Here is a 14,975-nt window from a genome sequence, read left to right on the forward strand (position 1 = left end):
ACTAAGGTAGGCAGATACTATTATAATTACACTGGAATTAATCTACCAATAAAAATTAAATATAGAATATCCTAAAGACCAAACATCTAAAACCATTGATATTTTCTTTCAACATTCATTTTCATTTTGAACCAGGGCACATAATGTCAGATTTCTGAACTGCATAAAAGATTTGCATAAGAGAGGAATCTTGCATGTTCTATGGTTAAAACTATGAGAACCAAAGCTAGTTAGAAACACAACTCTTAGAGTGGCGAGCCAGAACTCACTGTCTATTTCACAGTATTGCTCCTAAAACAAGCAGAGTCGGCTGACCCAGAACTCGATGAGGACAGCAGGGGCCAGAGCCTGGCCAGGCTGCTCAAGAAACCTGCACTTAGGTCCCCTGTTGGCAGACAGGACCGAGTTCCCCTCAAAGAAATCCAAAGAAGCTGTTATTTAAACCACAGTGTGAAGCAGCAGGATGAAAAGGAAGGAACCACTGATGTCCGAGGTTTACTCACAGTCGAGTTTCGGTGACCAGGAGACCCCAGCAAGAGGAAGAGCAGCCTCTGCGCCTCCATGTCCTGGTTCTCTCAGGCGGCACTCAAGGTGCCAGGGAGGAGGTGGGGGCGGGACAGGGGTGGGGAGGGGGTCTGGGTGTGGGCAGGGTTGGAACTGAGAATGGGGACAGGGAGGGGTGTGGTAAAAAAGAGAGAAGTTGGGTAGGAAAAGGGCTGAGGGGGTGGTGTGGGGGGCACAGAGCAGACCAAGCCTGAGAGGGGTGGTAGGACGTTTCAGAGAGGTCAGTAGGTCAGCAGGTCAGTGGGACACAGGACAGGTGAAGTGGACTCTCAGTAGCAGCTGGAGGAGATGAGCCTCCTCTGAGCCTTCTCCTGTTGGGTGCGGCCTTAGCAACCCAGATGCTTTATAGCGTAGTGCCCCTTATCCACGGTTTCACTTTCCTTGGTTTCAGTTACTTGTGGCCCAAAAATATGAAATAGAAAATTCCAGAAATAAACAATTAATAAGTTGTAAATTGTGCACTGTTTTGAGTGGCGTGATGGACTCCCTCGCCGTCCTGCTCTGTCTTGCCCAGGACATGAATCATCCCTTTGTTGGATCCCAAGCCATTGACATAGTCTGCTCCTGACATTGAACCATCGATACGGTCATGGCTTAATGATCCTCCTTCTGAGTATGGTCAGAAGGTCAATACAGCCTAACGTCATGTCACAATGCCTATGGCATTCACCTCACTTCACCTCATCAGGTAGGCATTGTATCATCTCACGTCACCACAAGAAGAAGAAGGGCGAGTGCAGTACAATAAGATACTTTGAGGGAGAAACCACATTCACATAACTTTTATTACAGTACACTGTTGTAATCATTCTATTTTATTATTAGTGATGGTTGTTAATCTCTTACTGGCCCTAATTTATAAATTAAACTTTATCACAGGTATGCATGCATAGGAAAGAACATAGAGTATATAGGGTTTGGTACTATCCACAGTTTCAGGCATCCCCTGGGGGTCTTGGAATGTATCCCCCTCAGATAATTGGGGACTGTGGTACTCTCTCTTGACCAATCTCCTGCCTTCCCCTTGTTCCATCATAGTGGACCCCATGTGACCTCATTTATAGAACACCCCTCCCTGACCTGATTCCCCGCCACACCTGATCCTAATGACAGTTCCTCTCTGGAACCTTCCAGGACCTTGTGATTCTGGTCCTTCCCAACTCAAACCCCCTCTTTCTGGAACTCTCCTGATTTCCCCACAGTCAGCCTTGGGTGCAAACCATATACAACAAATGATGACGGAACTGCAAAAAGAATCAAATACACAAGCAGAGTAGGAGATGGTTACCCTCCCTCTCAGCAATTCACAGACTAAGCAGACAGAACATCAGTAGGGATGCAGAAGATTAGAACAGCAAAGCATCTTAGCCTGATAGAAATATATACAGAGAGAAATTATTACACCAAACAACTGTGGAGTATACATTATTTTCAAGCACATGTGGTACATTTACAAAAATTAAATAAAAATTAAACCTATTTGGATATAAAGCAAATCTCAATATATTTCAGAGGAATGAAATCACACAGAGCATGTTCTGAGATCATAAAGTAATGGTGCTGGAAATCCATGATAAAAACACAGACTGGAAATTTCCATAAGTTTGGGAATTGAGAAGTACCCTTAAGAATAAGGGTCAAAGACTATATTGGAACTGAATGATAATGACCATAATAACATGCCAATAAAATACGTCTCCACCTGCCCTGGGAATTCCACTCTGTGACAAGATTGTATGGTCTCAAAATCATCCCCGATTAAACAGACAGGTTCACACCTGAAACAGTGATGAACATGTCACTTGTCTGTCACCCTGCTGCCTGTTAGCATCAACTTTACATTATGAACCTCAGTGGGGAAAATCCAAACTCACTCTCACGATTGATCTCCAGGAAAGTGAGCATTTTAAGAGAGAAAGTTCATCAGCTTCTCTCCTGGGGGACCTGGGGACAACACCCAGGGAGCTTGGTAGCACCAGGAGTGATGGACGGGGAGAGCCAAGCAGGTGGACAGGGGCTCAGGCACCCAGATGACTAGGACAAACCCCACTGGAGATCATCTCTCCTGGGCCCCGTCCTGAGCTCCCTAAGGCGCTGTTCTGCATGATTGCACACAGTGTTTCCCCAACTTGTTCAGGCCCATAGCAGCTTAAAATCATTGCTTTAAATCCCACCACTTTTATTATTATGTAAATTTATAGCAAACAGGAAATATTCTATCACTGTTATAATGGAAAATAAATGTCTTTTACCACAAATATAAAGAATTCATAAAAAACAAGGAAAACAAAAACAAAGACAACAAAACAACAGTGCCTATTAATTCTGTTTAGATGCTGTTGGCTGCCTAAAGAGCCCCAGAGATGGGCCGTCCTGGATACACAAGGAGAGACCAGTATAGAAGGCGTGGAAATCAGACCAGCCCAGAAGTGAACGGGACAGAGGCCCAGTCTGTAAGGGACTGGGGACTTCCACGAAGGATGCCAGGGTCACCCTGATCATAGCTCCAGCAGGGACGAGGGGGAGAAGGAGAAGTGACAGAGGTTGGGGGCCGGGAACAGGGGAGATCATTCCTGCAGCCGAGGAAGCACTTGCTCCCCAAAGCCAGTGTGAGCCTCCCATGCAGGGGAGCCCTTCATGGCCCCTGGAGGGCAGGCCAGGAGCCTTGGGCTCGAGACCCAGCTGTGCTGCTTTCCAGCTGTGTGACCCTGAGCAGGTTTCCTTCCCTAAAATGAGAGTGTCCATGCCTGTATCCAAAGACTGTAATAAGGACAACAAGAAGCCTCATGCTGAGCCCCTGTGCACATCAGCATCATTATCTCCCAGGGGCATCTGTCCTCCCAGAACTGGTGCCTTGAAGGTGTGTAGCCATTAAAGGCCATAAAGATATAACCAAAAGCCCCACCTGTTAGTGGCCTGTGCTAAAAACTGCTTTTTCTCCAGAGGAAAAGGCTAGTGCTGTTGGCTACCTAAGCTTCACTCTGTTATCCTATGAGATTTGGGGAGCAGAGCACTGTGAACCACTCAGGGGGACCAGCCCCATCCATTAGCGCTTGTCACCTTCCTCAGATTCTTTATGGGGTTGTCCCTGACTTCACGTGCTGCTGCCGCTCCTTGGTGAGCTGGTCTCAGTCCTGGGACGGGAACTACGGGGTAAGGACAATAAACGCCTTCACCCCCTGCAGCGCAGAACCAGATGGCGGGCTCAGGTTGAGTGCCAACCACTTATATGGTTTGAAAAGTAAATGTTCATGAAGGAAAGGAAAGAGAAGTTGACTTTTGAGCCGACAGTGCTTAAGCGCATGGCGGCTTTGGAAAAGGATGGGACCTGGCTCAAGTCCCAGGACTTCCAATCTCCACTCTACACCGTGGAAACTTACTTAAGCTCTCGTAACCCCAGTTTCTTTCTCTGTGAAATGGGGGCAGTAAGGTTCATTCTTCACAGGGTTTCTGTAAAGATTCCATGAGATAATGCATATGAGACATCTGGCTAGTTTAAATTTATCATTATTCCTATCATTTTTCCTATGTATATATTTTTTCCTATATACATATTTACTATTATTGTATGTTTTTGGCTGAAGGCCAGTGGGTATTTAAGAAGTATTGGTGATTTATTATTTTTATATTATTAATTGCACAGAGCCTCATATACAGAAGATGCTCAGTAAACACCTGTAGAGTCAATGAATGCATGCTCTGGAGCCAGACTGCTTAGATTCCCATTCTGATTCCACCACGGTGTCATTTGAGCAACTTACTTAACTTCTTTAGGCCTCTGTTTCCTCATCTATAAGAGTCCTGAACTCATTAGGTTGTTGTGAGGGATAAATGAGCAGGCACATAATAAGAGTTCATTAAATATTAGATGTCAGCAGCAGCGGCAGCATTTTTAGTCGCAGATGAGGCCACAATGTCCCCTGGTGGCCAGACAGTGTAAATGCACACACATCAACTGTGCCCCACCCCCACCCTAGGTTCTGGGTACATCAGAACTGGGAGTTTCCCCCTGCACCTGCCTTCCCCAGTGCCCACACACAGACACGATGACCTCTGTGTCCTCTTCCTCACCTCCCCCCAAACTGGCTTGGGCTGTTCAGCAAGCTGGGAGCTCCGCCAGGGCATTCTCCACCTCTGCAGGCCCCATGAGATACCTGGAGGATCAATGGTTCCTTTTCGGTTTCTGAGCAGATGCCAGGCCTGGGGGACCCAGCCCCTAAGTCTCATGTTTTGGAGGGTCACATCTTCCCTTGGTATGGAGGATAACTGTCACATGGAGCCAGATACCTGTGACCTGGCTTTGTCATGGGCCCAAAACATAAGACCTGAATTCCATGCTAAGAAATACAAGACTCATATGCTGCCCACAGCTGCTCATCTCACTGCCTCTGGTGAGGGAGGAGAGCAATGTTCTGGCCTCCCCGAGCTCTAAGGCGTGGCTCAAGCAGCTTCCTCCAGCGTGAAATCTACTGGAAGCCTCAAGTTTTATCTGAAACATTCATGCAAATTCTGCATCCTATTCCTCATTATATTATCATGTTTTAGAAAAAAGAAAAAAAGACCCTCAATTTCCTAAATAAACAGGGGAATTTGGTGCTGTTGGATAAGGTGATCTTATTTTTTCTTTTATTAAAAGTCACATTATTTTAAAAATCTTTCCCATCCTTCTTTCTGCCCTCCCCCCATGACTGCCAAGTATTTGTTGAACAAGTATTAAGTGCCTTCTATGTGCCAGACATGACTTAAGCTCTTAGGGATACAGCAGAGAACAAACATCGTCCCTGCTCCCAGGTAACTTACGTTCTTGTGATAATAATAAAGGTTAACATGAAGTAAGCTGTTACGTTGTGACAAGCGTGGTGCAAAGTCATTTCTACACATTATTACACTTAGACTTCACAATGACCTCAGAAAGTAGGCAGTTATTTTTCCCAGTTTTTCTCTTAAGGAAAACTGAGACTCAAAATGGGGAAGTAATTTGTCCAATGCCACACAGCTAGCGTTGGGGCCTCGAGACTGAATTAATACCTGTTTCATTCTAAAGGTCACGCCATATGTTTTCTGGCACGTGGACTGTGATTTTAACACAGTCAATGAGGTTTTCATGAGATGATTTTCCTCTCTGAAGTTGAACATTGCCTCCTACACGTCCAATCGAATTACTGCCTCAGCGCATGGGTTTTCTCGCCACCCTAATGTGCAGATGCCACTCTAATGTGCAGCCAGGTGGCACATGGAGGTATGAACAAGGTCAACATTTCTGATACTTTGAACTAATTTAAAAATGTGAATCTGGTGATATTTTGAACTAGAAGTGACGAGACGCAGATTCCAAGTCTTTTAAGGAACAGCAGAAAAAACTTGCAAAAGGGCCTCTGCACCTCTGTGTCAGGGTTTCTGATTCAGTCATTCATCCATTTTATGAATACTGAGGGAAAGCTCACACTCTTCTACGCAAAGGACATCATGGTAAGCGAAAACACACATCCCCTGCCTTCATGGGGCTTACATATGGCAGAGCAAAAAGGTTTAATCAAATAATTGTGTAATAAAAATACAGCTGAAATACAGCCATGAGCCACATAACGATGTTTCAGTCAACAACAGACCGCATATATGATGGTGGTCCCATAAGATCAGCACCATATAGCCTAGGCGTGTAGCAGGCTGTACCATCTAGGTTTGTGTAAGTGCACTCTATGATGTTCACACAATGACAAAACCACCCAATGACACACTACTCAGAATGTATCCTTGTCATTAAGCAACGCGTGACTGCTCTGAAGTGAAGGACTGGGATTCTGTGAAGATACATGTATATATATATATTTTTTTTTTTTTGAGGAAGACTGGCCTGAGCTAACATCCGTGCCCATCTTCCTCTACTTTATATATGGGACACCTGCCACAGCATGGCTTGCCAAGTGGTGCTAGGCCCACACTCGGGATCCAAACTGGCGAACCTGGGCCGCCGAAGCAGAACATGAGAACTTAACCACTGTGCCACCGGGCCAGCCCCTGTGAAGATATATTTTTAAAGGGAATTAACTTCTTTTAGGGGTCAAGGAAGCCTTCCCTAAGAAAGCCCTGCTTGCCCTGAGACCTGAAGGCTGAATAGGATTTCACCAGGTGAGGGGGCGTCCTGGGCGGAGGGAGCAGGTCGCACTAGAGGAACTCTCAGAAGGTTCGTGCACAGACTACAGAACAGGGGGTTATGATGCTGAGAGTCATCGGAAAGGTGGGCTTGGTCCAGACCTTCCAGGCCACTTAGAGTCAAGACGGTAATTGTCGCCAATATCCATTCCCCCTTCTCTGACATAGTAAGAAAACAAGCTGGGTTTAGGATGAATAATATGAGGCTCAGAGAAGCTAAACAACTTGCAAAGATCACAGAGTCACTTTGGTGGGAATTTTTAATTGAGATATTACTCAAACACCCCAAAATTTACCATTTTAAGTATATAATGGGTGGTTTTCAGTATATTTGTAAGGTCCTGCAACCATCACCACCGGAAGCACTTGCTTTTAAAGCACTACCTACTTTGGCCTCTTTTCATCCTTAGAAAAATTATTTTAAAATAATATTTTTAAATTGAGTTTAAAAATACACATTTCAAATTACACATATCTTTTTAAACAGCTCAATAAAATTTTTACACGTGTATGGCTCTGTGGAACCACCTACCAGATCAAGATGTTCAGGTCATCTCCAGCTGCCTAGCTGGCTCCCCATGTCCCTCCTACTCAGTATGCCCCCCCCAAAGTAACCACTAACCATTCTTAAAGCCCCATAGTAGGTATCAGAAAGGTGCTGACTTAGGGGGCTGGCCCCGTGGCCGAGTGGTTAAGTTCGCGTGCTCCGCTGCAGGTGTCCCAGTGTTTCGTTGGTTCGAATCCTGGGCGCGGACATGGCACTGCTCGTCAGACCACGCTGAGGCAGCGTCCCACATACCACAACTAGAAGAAACCACAATGAGAAATATACAACTATGTACTGGGGGGCTTTGGGGAGAAAAAGGAAAAAATAAAATCTTTAAAAAAAAAAAAAAAGAAAGAAAGGTGCTGACTTAGAAGGGTCAGGTGTCAGTCCTGCATGGTATGAAGCAAAGAGGCCTGACCAGATCCACACCTGCTCCCTAGGACAGGCCTCCTTCTCAGAGGTGAGCAGAAAGGTCCTGAGACACCTCATCCATCTTGGAAGGGATGGCGGCCGCAGCTCTCATGGCCCTGGTGGTGTGGGGGCTAGGAGACTTCCTTCCTGGCCATAAAAGACTCAGTTGGTTCCGACTGAACTGTGGGAAGGGACCATTGGGATCCCCATTACCCCAGGCCCTCCATGGGCTGGATGATGCTGAGGGAAGCTGCATTGGCCATCAACACAATGATACTCACTAAAGAACTCACCGCTTACATCACTGATCGCTGTGACGGCTTCATCATGTGTCAGCATGGCACCCACACGCATTGCCTTTACCCATACTTAACCTCCACATAAAGAGAATAACAGAGTCACACTTCCACCCATGATCCAACTGTTCCTCGTACAACTGAAAACACATGAACTCTTTCCCTAGACAGATTTGCCCTTGGGTGATGTTCTCAAACACCCCTCCCTGCTTCACTCAGGGGTGCATGTTCCTGACCTTCCTTTCAACAGTCTTGTTGCTGGCCTCTCTTGTTGACTGTCCATGAGTAGAGATTTCAAGATGCCAAGAAAGTTGATGCTGGAGATATACTCAAATCACTCATGGAGCAGCAAAGGAGGATGTCAGAGAGTTAGGCCAGTTATATTTGAAGGTGAGAAAACAAACAGGGGGAGTGATGTTTTAGGACCTTCACAAAAGAAGGATAATTAAGAGAGTCAGTCTCCTGGGAAAATTTTTGAAACTCTCAAATATTTTTCATAAAAAAATGACCACCTTTATGATGGTGTTGTACAATTAGGAGTGAATCAAAAGATGTCATTATAGTTGACATATAATTTTGTCAGAAAATTTATACCCAAACTTCTCTCCATCAACACTTGACTCTTTGTTTATTCCAGGAATGAGCACATAGTTGCAATTGTTATAACTTAAATGTTATTAAATATGAAGTAAACTTAACTTTAAACACTTCAGATTTTTTCAGGGCAAATTCTCAACCAAGTTTTTTTTCCCCCTCAAACCATACTATTAAATTTTGGACTCCCATGTTTAAAATCAAATATTAAGGAGCAAAGGAAACAAATTATCCTCCCAAGAGAACAAAAAGAGAAGCCACAGACTGGCAGAAAATATTTGCAAAAGACACACCTATGGGGGCTGGCCCTGTGGCCGAGTGGTTAAGTTCGCGTGCTCTGCTTTGGCAGCCCAGGGTTTCGCTGGTTCGGATCCTGGGCATGGACATGGCGCCGCTCGTCAGGCCACATTGAGGTGGCATCCCACATAGCACAACCAGAAGGACCCACAACGAAAATATACAACTACATTCTAGGGGGATTTCGGAAGAAAAAGAGAAAAAAAAAAAGATTGGCAACAGTTATTAGCTCAGATGTCAATCTTAAAAAAAAAAAAAGACATGTGTAAAGGATTATTAACTAAAATACACAAAGAACTCTTCAAACTCAACAGTAAGAAAACCACCTGACTTAAAAAATGGGCCAACGCCAACAGACACCACACCAGAGAAGATATACAGATGGCAAATAAGCGTATGAAAAGATGATCCACGTCATACGTCAGCAGGGAAATGCAAATTAGAACAACAGTGAGATACCATGACATAACTATTAGAACAGCCAGAATCCAAAGCACTCATGACACCAAATGCTGGCGGATGTGGAGCAACAGGGACTCTCATTCACTGGTGGGGGGAATGCAAAATGGTCCAGCCACTTTGGAAGACAATTTGGTGGTTCCTACAAAACTACACATACCCTTACCATGTGATCCAGCAACTGTGCTCTTTAGTACTTACCCAAAGAGCTGAAAAGTTTTAGCCACACAAAAACCTGCACATAGGTGTTCACAGCAGCTTTATTCATAATTTCCCAAACTTGGAAGCAACCAGGATGTCTGTCAATAGATAAATACATAAGTAAACTGTGGTACATCCAGACAATGGGATATTATTCAGCGCTATAAAAAAATAAGCTATCAAGCCAGGAAAAGACATGGAGGAAACCTAAATGTATATTATTAAGTAAAAGAAGTCAATCTGAAAAGGCCACATTCTGTATGATTCCAATTAGATGACATTCTAGGAAAGGCAAAATGATGGAGACTGTAAAAAGATCAGTGGTTGCTGGGGTTTAGGGGGGAGGGAGGGATGGATAGGAGCAGCACAGAGGATTTTTAGGGCAGTGAACCAGTCTGATGATACTATAATGGTGGATACATGCCATCATAAATTTGTCCAAACCCACAGAATGTAGAACCCAAGAGTGAACCCTCATGTAAACTACAGACTTGGGGCAATAATGGTGTGTCAATGTAGGGTCATCTACTGTAACAAATGTACCACTCTGGTGGGGGCGTTGACATGGAGGAGGCTATGTGTATGTAGGGGCGGGGGGTATATGTGAAATCTCTGTACCTGTTGCTCAATTTTTCTGTGAACCTAAAAGTCTTTAGGAAAAGGTCTATAAAAAAAGTCATCCTCAGATTTCTACTTCTCTGAAATCTCTGTTTTTAGTTCTGTATGTGTCTTTCCTGTGGTTCTTTATCCACATACAAGCAAATGAATATTTTTATCCCATTATGCCAAAGCAGCCTCTCTATATGTAATTTTCACCTTGTTTCATTGAATTGCTGGGTTATAGGGTAGATGCCTGTCTACTTTTGCTAGACTGCCTCTCATGTGAATTGTACGAATTTACATTTACACTCCCACGACCAATGTGTAAGAATGCCTGTTTCCCCTCAGTCTTGCTGACAGAGTGTGTTTTCAAACTTTTGCATTTTTTGTTTATCTAAAGGCGAAAAATTGCATCTTCGTCAGTTTTAATCTGTATAAACCAAAACACCAAAGTGTTTTCCACAGCAGCTCCCATAAGTGGACAGACAACAGTGGGCCTGACCTCTCACTTTTGAGCTACTCTCACTTTAACAGTATCTTATACTCGCTACTCCCCTTTTTTAACCATAGATCAGTCAGAGTTCATTTGTGGGGCTCTTCAGGCGGGCAACAGCATCTAAATATAATTTAATACCTTTGTTCACCACCCTGTTTTGGTTTAATTTCAGTTTAGCTTTGCTTTGGTTTTTTTCTTTGGTTTTGGTTTTTGGTGTTTTTTAATGGTTTCTCTATATTTCTGGAAAGACACATTGGTTTTGCCTTTATATCAGTGAGAAGAACTTTAATTCTTACAATCAATCCTAATATTAAAAAGTGATAGGATTTAAAACAATACTTTTTAAGCTGCCATGGGCCTGAAAGAGTTGGAGAAATACTGTGTGCAATCAGGCAGAAAAAAACCTTAGGAAGCTCAGCTCAGGACAGGGCCCAGGAGAGGGGATCAGTGGCGGGGTTTGCCCTAGTCACCTGGGTCCCAGGTCCCTGTTCCCCTCCTCCACACTCAGCACCAGCACTCCTGGTGCAACCAAGCTCTCTGGGTGTTGTGTAGGAGTCCCTTCAAGAGAAGATGATGAACTTTCTGACTTAAAATGCACAAGCTTCTTCGAGATCTCAAGAAGATAAAGCATGAGAGTCAGCTGGGTGTTTTTCCCATTTATGTGTAAACCCACACTAACAGCTAGTGAGGTGACAGAGACAAGTGATATTTCCACAGCTGGTTAAGGTGTCACACCTTCCCTGTTAACAAAGGATGAACTGAAGACCATAAAATCTTTCCAACTCAAGGTGAAATTCCCAGGCCAGAAGGAGGTGCATTTGAATGCCCTATTTTCATCATCATTTTCATTCAGTTCAGATACAGTATCCTTCCCTTTGAGATCACTCTTTTATCCTTTTGTTCAAAACGTACAACTCAATTTCCAAACTTATGGGGAAATTCTAGTTATCATTTCCTCAATGATCTGGCACAACTGCTTATGACCTAAGAACATATTCTGTGGGTTTCATTCTTCTGAAATACATTGAGACTTGTTTTATAGCCAAAATAGGGTTGAATTTTGTAAACATACCATGTGTGCTTAAAAATAATGTATCCTAGAGCTGTTAGGTAAAATAATCTATGTATTTCTATGTATAGATGTATACATATTTCTACATGCATGTATCTCCGTATCTATATTTATTTGTAATATTTTTATTACTTATATTTTTTACATACTTATACATCATCCCTCTATGTCTTTCTGTATATTTCTACGTTAAGATGGTTTGCTGTTCACATCTTCTGCATGCTTACTGATTATTGGTCTGCTCGCTATCAGCTGCTGAGAGAGGGCTGTGAAAACCTCCCACTCTGTTAGACAATTTAACTCTTGCAGTTTTGTCTACTTTGCTTTATATGTTTGGCAGGCATGTGATTCGGGATGCACAAATTTTACTTTTTCAGGTGAACTACCCCTTTGATCATTTTGTTTTCTTTATATCTAGTAATGCCTAGTTTTGCCTGACGTTGATTTTGTCTGATATTGCTACAACTAGAGCAGCTTTTCTTTGATTGGTGTTTCCAGGGTTTAATATTTGTCCAGTGTTTTATTTTCAAAACGTCTACGACTTTATGTTTTAGATGAGCATCATGTCAACAGCATCTGGTTGTTGGTTGGTTGACTTGGTCTTTGAGTTTTAACTGGATCTTTCAGTCCATTTGCATTCAATGTGACCCTCTTCTCTTAGAGTTTACATTCACCATCCCATGATGTGCTTTCTATTTGTCCAGATTTTTTATTTTTCTCTCTTTTTTTAAGTCTGTTACTATCTGATATTGTGCCCTTCACACTGATCCTCGATCACGAGCCATATGACAACGGTTTGGTTTGATGACAAGTGACATTAAGTTCACAGTGGTTTCCACTGTCCATCTCTTGTGCCCCAACGACTTTAACATTCACTGATAATTTGTGGCTGAATTGTTACAATGATGATTTTTAAAATGTGATTTCTTAGTTGCATTTATTATTTCTATCTTTATTTGTGAGCAATCTGTGTCTAATATATATATATGTCTAATATATATATATTCAACATATACATATACATAAAATATCAAATGAAGAAATATACTATGATGAAATCAAATCGTACTGTTACAAATAGATTCCATTTTTTTATGCAACTTGTCTTTGTGGGATGATATTTTGAACTCAGTGGAAAAATTTAATAAAGATCTACAACCAAAAATCATGACTTTATATAAAGCTGAATGCTCATTAGAAGACCTATCTCCTTTCTTACAACAAATTAGAGAAAGGAGCCTTGAAAGTGTGTGTGATGAATGTAAAACTTGGGACGATACGTGAATATAATATCTGAATTAGAAAATAAGCAAAAAAGAAAACTAAAGAAATGGAAAATGTATGAATCAATGGATGCAAGCATCAATTTTAATATGTTAAAAAATACCATCATGTGTTTTTTTCTAAACCTGATTCACAAATTGCTGAGTACAATCTTATCCAAATTTAGAATGGTCTTGATAATTCCTTTAACAATAATAATTTACAGTGAAGTCCTGTGAATTAGGTTTCAGTAAGCTGAAATTAAAAACTATTTAAGATCGCCAATAGATTATGAGGAATTATAAAATGAGAAATCGTGCAATTGAAAAGGAGACAAGGTAACAAGTATATTTTTAAGATATTATTGATGAGTTTGCTTCCATTGAAGACATGAAAATAAAATTATAATAAATTCCACCTTTGGCATAAATGAAATATTTAAGTTTGAAATAATGTAAGTTTTATTACACCTGTCAGGTTTTTGATATTTTTCAAATACTTCTCATTTTCTTTTCTTCTATTTTTCAACTACTAATGGTTGCAAAATTAACCACTAGAATTAATAAAAGCATGAGGAGCTGGAGTGCATTTCCCCTTTTTACCTCAGGCTGTGGTTCCAATATGGCTCTGAAAGTGGGTCCCCGGCTCATTGTCCCAGAAGGTCCTGATACTTAGTATTTAGTGTATTCATGTCCCAGCTGAACGCATCTCCCTTGTCTCTGGATTTCTGTCAGATTTCTCCCCAGAAACAATCCTAAATCTGTAAAAATAAAAAACCACCACATGCATGATTTAGAGTCATTGAACCCCTCAATCAATGGATATTTTAGTAAAATAAGTCTTGTTCAAATACTGTCAGAGAAAGGAAAGAATAAAACACTGGGAACAGCCCCAAAATGCAAGGGTCTGTGGTGCTCACTGACAAACATGTCCCAGAGAAGCCACCCAAGGCTCCCTCCTCAGCACTCAGCGTGATAAGGAAGTTTCTACAGCTTCTTTTCCTTTTTTTAAAAACCACTTCAATTCCATTTAATGAGATATTTAGAATTGCTTTTCACAAGGCCCCATCTAAATGCTTAGATTTTAGTGAGATTTTTTTCATTTATAATTTCAGATTATTGTCAGTTTTTCCCTTGCAGAACGTCATTTGTATTTCAAGAATATCCATTTTTTGTTTTATTATAAATTTTCAGGTACTTCATAATTATCCATTAATATTTACATATGTATTTACATCAACATATTATGTAATATATTGGTATAAATATATATGTACATTTATTTAATTATGTACAGCCAACATTCATTGTACACTTTACTTAACAGTTTTTCCTCTACTCCATTCTTTCCATCAACAGAGTTTAGAAAAATATACTTTAAATGTGTTGTGAAATTCATTATTCTACGTGATTTTTACCTTTAGATTTGTGTGCTGCTTAATTTTTTTTCTTTTTTATTGAGGTAACATTGGTTTATAACATTACATACATTTCGTGTGTACGTTGAGGTAACAAATGTTTTTTAGTTCATCATGGCGGCATGAGAGGATCTTTTTTCTTTCTGCTTCAATCTACAGTGAGTAGAAGATCCATAACCTAACAAAGGCTACACTGTACAACCCACCAGGATGCTAGAGAGATCCACATATTGGTACATAAAAGGTGGGTGAATTGGAGCACATGGAGAAGGCTAAATGGGAGAACAGCAGAGGTAGAGCCCAGGATCCTAGACCCCTGGATGCAGCAGCTGAGCCTGCTGTCCCCAGCCCCAGGCAACTCGGTGGACAGCAGCAGAGGCATGCGTGTGACTCCAGCCAGGCAGCCACGGCAGCATCTGCAGCCACGGGAAGCAGAACAGCAGTGGAGGCAGAATCCTGTGATCCCAAGTCCTCTTGCCACAGCTTGGAGCCTGACAGCAGCAGCAGAGGTGCACACAGGACTCTGACATCCCAACCACAGCAGCGCCTGTGGCCACAAGGTAACAGACAACAGCTGAGATGGTGCCCTACACACCTGGCTTCCT

General features: G+C 42.1%; 1 protein-coding gene across 1 annotated transcript in view; it reads right to left on the reverse strand.

The window, feature by feature from the left end:
- Positions 1–14,975, reverse strand: part of LOC106846160 (collagen alpha-2(I) chain-like) — a 75,634-nt gene that overhangs the window by 32,077 nt on the left and 28,582 nt on the right. Inside the window, exons 11-13 of the mRNA XM_070484704.1 lie at positions 13,556–13,713; positions 9,523–9,620; positions 504–9,035 (exon numbers count right to left, since the gene is read on the reverse strand). The gene's annotated coding sequence lies outside the window, so the exon portion shown is untranslated. The remainder of the gene's footprint in view (positions 1–503; positions 9,036–9,522; positions 9,621–13,555; positions 13,714–14,975) is intronic.

Source organism: Equus asinus, chromosome 14 (genome assembly GCF_041296235.1).
Source record: "Equus asinus isolate D_3611 breed Donkey chromosome 14, EquAss-T2T_v2, whole genome shotgun sequence".
Classification (NCBI taxonomy): domain Eukaryota; kingdom Metazoa; phylum Chordata; class Mammalia; order Perissodactyla; family Equidae; genus Equus; species Equus asinus.